The following is a 5,420-nucleotide window of genomic DNA, read 5'->3' as shown; positions in this document are numbered from 1 at the left end:
GCATTAGACTCCTGGGCCACAGGTTCTAATTTCAGGGCCACAGCTCAGTTTAGAGTCAACTATTACAGGCAGCAGCTGGCTAGCTGGTTTGCAGTGACTGACCTCAGCTCAATCAAACCCAAGGGAGTTCTAGTTAAAGGCACCTATGCTGGTGCAAGTGATGGTTTCCTTTCTGGAAATCAGAGGGGTTAGTTTAGAATTAGATTTTTTGAGCTCTAGCAGGGATATGTAAATATCTAATCTCAAACTGCCCCTCTATCCCCACTCATCTCTGGCAAAATCTGGTTCTGCAATGTAGAGTCCCAGGGGAACACAAACAGGGCCAGGAGGGGTTGCAACCAACATCCCTTTCCTGGATAGAGGCAAGAGAGGATGCCGAAATGTGCATGAGTTGCAATCTGGGGTCACAGTCCAAACGCTCCCTTTCACAAAGTCACGCTGTCTGCCTCGTTTCACCAGAGGAGGAAGGCAGCAAGAGTCATAGCTCAGGCTCAAGGAATCAGGGCAGACACATTCCAGGAGACTGACTGTAATGCCTTTGGCTCACGCCCATAACACCAATTAAAAGTGACCTGCAAGAACAAAGAAATCAGACTTGGGCCCTTTTTCATTGTGCTATGATGAAAAAAGCTTTAAAGTTTTTGTTTAAAATATGTCACAGGGGGAAGGGGGAATTGGGCTTAGTTTTATTTTTTAAATATTAGAAATTCAGGGTTTGGAGGTTGTTTTTTTACCATGTTTTCCCAGAAGACTCTATGGATGACTAGGGAACTAGTATGCTGGTGCCTTCACAAATGCGTGGCTGGAGGTCTCCTTAAGGGACTAGAGAACTGGTGTGAAAGCTCCTGATGTCCTTCTGAAGGGGCTGGGGTGCTAAATCTTTCATCTTGCCCCTGTTTGTCAGACAACTGAGTTCAACAAAACAACCACCACCACCACCACCCCCGAAGTGCATGTACCAAATCTCTCGCTGCTTTCAATCGCCTCCTTGCAACTTGTGATTTCACACTTCTATTAGCTTTCCAGTCATCCACAGAGTCTTCTATAAAAAGAAATCTGGGGGGTTTTTAAAAACCTTGTAGGTAGAACATTCCTCAATTTAAACATTAATAATAATAATGATAAACCTTTCAGGTTTTCTATGTGCATCATACTTACCTTTGAAAGTCACTTTTACCAATAACAGCTAAGCATTTATTATTATTGGAGGGTCCTGTACCCCTCAAAGAGGTGAGCCTACATGTTACTCTCCAAGGCCCAGATCCTCAAAGGTAACTCTCACTGAAATCAATGGGAGTTGGGCACCTAAATATCTTTGAGGATCTGGGTGTAAATGCTTCATTTACAGACAGGTATTCTAAACCACTTAGGAGGTCATCTCATTTTCACTACAGTGCCTTTACACCACTGGGGCAGGGTAAAGGAGCCTTAGGATAAATGAGAATCTGTCCCCTTATGATTTCCTAAAATAACCCACTGCTTTCTACATGCTCATTTTGTAAACTGAGCTCTAATTGATTAGTGCCACTGTCTGGTGTTGACAACCATCAGTCGCTGAGGGATTTTCCAAGGTGAATCTCTCACGTTGCCATCAAGTACAAGGCGAGAGGAGCCCGCCAGGGTGGTAGAACCCACCTGCTGATTTGACAAAGAGCATTTGGTAGGTCGGCACCCAATCCTGTATGGTGCTGGTTGGCACTTTCAACTCACATTGAGCTCCAGCGGACGTGAGCACACTTCGGCCCAGATCCACGAAGATATTTAGGTTCTTAACTTCCATTGAAATCAATGGGAGTTAAGGTATTTAGGCTCCTAGTCCCTCTCCACATCAGGAGCACAACGTATAGATAACTTTAAGGCGAGAGAGAAAACAGAACAACCATGTGTGTCCTCTGTTCTCCCCCAGGTTCACCACTATGGTAACTTGCCTTGCCACCATCCTAGCATCAGAAGGTCACATTCCCATGCCCTAACACTGCAGTGATGGAGTGTGGCTATTTTAGCACATCCATGTCCATACATTCCCCGGGAGATGTAGTCCAAATGGCCTGATTTACACTGACTTTAAATCCCTTTGTTTGTAACCTGATGGTAACTGCACTAATAGCTACCATTGGGTCTGATGCACACTGCAGTACATGCCTGAATGACTGGAAAATGCATGGAAACTCAGATCCATATATTAAAGTTGTAAAAATAATGAATTCCCTAATGGGGTCTCCGGTGATGACATAAATCACTCAGACACTGCCCTGGGGACTTATCATGCCATCTCAATGTCTCCATGGTCCTATTTTCTTGAATTTCACTGCAGCCCGTTCATTACTTTCACTCTCATTTGGAAACTGCATATGGAGCCTTCCAGTTGCAAATAGCCGGTTCAAATCTAGCCCAGGGCTGTAATGATTGAAATTAATGATCAGTTATTTGGAGGTAATTGTGAAGACAGATTTTATTTACAGGATATTTTAAAATGGATTTCTGCTTTGTTGTGTCTGTGACTCTCAGACACATTGCAGTATTCAGCCTCACAACACTAGGATGTAGGGAAGCATTATGATCACCCGGTACAGATGGGAAACTGAGACATAGAGAAGTTAAGTGACATGCCCAGGGCCCCACAGGAAGCCTGTAGCAGAGCTAGGAATAGACCCCAGACCTCACGAGGTCATACTTCCTCCAACTAGTTCTCAGTTTAGTTCAGGCTAGGGAGGCAGTGTGTCCTAAAGGACAGAGCACTGGCCTGGGACTCAGGAAAGCTGGATTCTATTCCCAGCTCAGCCACTAACCCACTAGGTAACCCAGGGCAAGTCACTTCTCCCTGTGCCTCAGTGTCCCACCTGTAAAACAGAGATAACGATACCGACCTCCTTTGTAAAGCACTTTGAGGTCTACTGAGAACAGTACTAGATAGGCGGCTGGGTTTTTTTATTTGTTCCCGGTGATCATCACACAAATAGGACTGTCAGCAGAGATACCCCAGAGAGGACAGGCACTGAGGGTACATCTACACGGCTGCTGGAGGGACAATTTCCAGCCCAGGCAGAGGTACCTGCGCTACCTTTGATTGAGCTAGCGCACTAAAAACAAGAGGGTAGCCATGGTGGCTCAAGCTAGCTGCCCGAGGACAAGCCCTTCCGTGATTTTAGCTACGTATATTTGAGGGGGAGGGTCTGTATCTCAGAAGTCCCATGACTCCAAATTTGTTCCACTAACACTCTTCCTGCCCCTGATGTGAACCAGCAGTTTCTACGGCACATAACCCTGGCAGGTGCATGTTAGAATCCATTGAAATAGCACCAATTAAACGTAAAGCTTGTCTCCTCCTTAACTACACTGGAGCTAGCGCTCCTCCAGAATTCAAGCTTATCCACCCACAGGTGTTGTACTGCTTTACTGGTTTAGAAATCAATTTCGATCGAGCAGTACAATCCCCCAGCGTGGACCCAGGTATTTTGGGACAAAGGGGTTTCGAGCGGTATGGCTCATTCCCATACTGTGCCACCACTTTCTATTGCAGCAGCCCAGAAACACACAGGAGACAGTAGAGCGGAGATTTCTCAAAGCAAAGGCTTAAAATACCCGCATCCCTTCCTCTTATGAGCTGAACTATGAGCCAAATTGTTTAGCCAGCCCACAAGCCCAGTACCAGCCCACTAACTCCAGCAGGAAACGCTGCACCGCTCCCTGAGGTTTGAAATGCCGGACACATCTGATTGAGACTGTTCAATCTGAAAGAGAGAGATTACCCTGGAAATGCAAGATGCGTCTTTCTAGCAGCACAAACAGCAGCTGGGGATAGGGGGAGCAGCAGCAACTGGGATGGCTTCACCATGGGTCAGCAAGTTGGCAGCGCACTTGGTCACCAGGGGAAAAATCACCTCTAGTGGTAGAGATGGTGCCAGCAAAAACAAACAAGCCTTAGAAGCATTTAATAGAGGAGGATCAAGGCAGGTGCCACTCCCGTGACCCTGAAGCACTGAGCTGCTTTTCAATAGGGTAACTGCCCACTCACGCACCTCTAAGCCCTGGTGCCGCTGTGAGGTTCCTTCACCTTGTTGTGGGCTCTGCCACATAAAGCAGACAACACCCTGTGACAAACAACAAAGGAGAAACTATCCAGACCGAGGATCTGCTGCTCCTGCTGAGAGAAGAACTAGCCACAAAAATTCTTCAGCCAAGGACACAGCCCTAAAGATGCAAGCTAATGAGAGTAGCACTGGGGAAGGCGCTAGACTGGTAGTCCTGGGAGCTGAAGGCCTTTTGCCATTCACAGAACCGGTACATCCAGGCAGTAGCAGGGCAAGCTTCCCAGATGATGCGCCTCTAAACAGATCTCAGGATACAGGAGAGGGCTGTATTCATGGCCCAATTCAGTCCCCGCCCTCTGCCGAGACTGTAAACAAGAGGACCACAAGTGGACGGAAACTGTCTCATTACACTGAGGCCAAACAGCCCATGGTAATGTCTGGAGAGTCTTTCACCTGCCACTTCAAATGCTCTGAGTTTTGCTGCTTTGCAAAGGGCAGCCATGGGTTACCAGAACCCAGAACAGAGCATCAAAAGCTGCCTGCTCAGTGACATCACTGGGACACAGAACCTTCTCACTAGTGAAGTTCCTTGAGCGAGGGGAATCAAAGGCTAACGTGCAGCTGGTAATAATTTAATAATTTGAGCTCTGGAAGAAAGAGAAGAGCTTCCATGTATGCCTCCCCTCTCTCCAAGGGGCTTATTCAGTACTGGCTCACTCATCCCTTCCTTCTCTCACCAGGATCTCAAATAGCTTAGTACTTCAGGACTGGCCCTAGTTTTGACAGGGCCTTTTGCAAAGCAGGACTTATGAAGCCCCATGCAGATGCCTTTGCACATATGACCAGCCCTGTGATCTCCATGGTACATGGGGAAAAAGTTACAGAGAAGCCAGCTAGCAGCACAAACAACAATGCAGGCAGCAGAGCAGGGCCTTCTCTTACTAGGGGAAGGAAGTGAAGCTGAGCAGGGACTACAAGGCAGTATGAGCCATTGGGCAACACTCTTTTTGGAGCAGTTAGTCAGATGTTGGCAGCGGACTATGGGCTCCGCAGATACATGCAGCCCTACGTGACCACAGGTGGAAGCTTCAGACCCCACGGCCGGTGACAGTGAATAAGGGGAGTGGGGCAGAAAAGACTTCACCCTGTGCAGCAGTACTATTTTATGAGGGAGAATTTTTAAAGTTCCAGGAAGAGTAGACATGACCGATTTTTCAGGTTGCCCCCTGTCTTCTACCATCCAGCTCTGGCCACTGGATAGCAGACTAAGTGGGCAACTGGTTGCCTGTTATGCAGCAATCCAACTCCAAGGCCCATTTTAAAGCCTGCAAACCCAGAAGCTTCGGTGGGGGATACACCGGGCAATATTAGGCCTGTTTGCATGCTACT

The sequence above is a fragment of the Gopherus flavomarginatus genome, chromosome 22 (assembly GCF_025201925.1).
Source record: "Gopherus flavomarginatus isolate rGopFla2 chromosome 22, rGopFla2.mat.asm, whole genome shotgun sequence".
Lineage (NCBI taxonomy): Eukaryota > Metazoa > Chordata > Testudines > Testudinidae > Gopherus > Gopherus flavomarginatus.
This window is presented reverse-complemented; position numbering follows the sequence as displayed.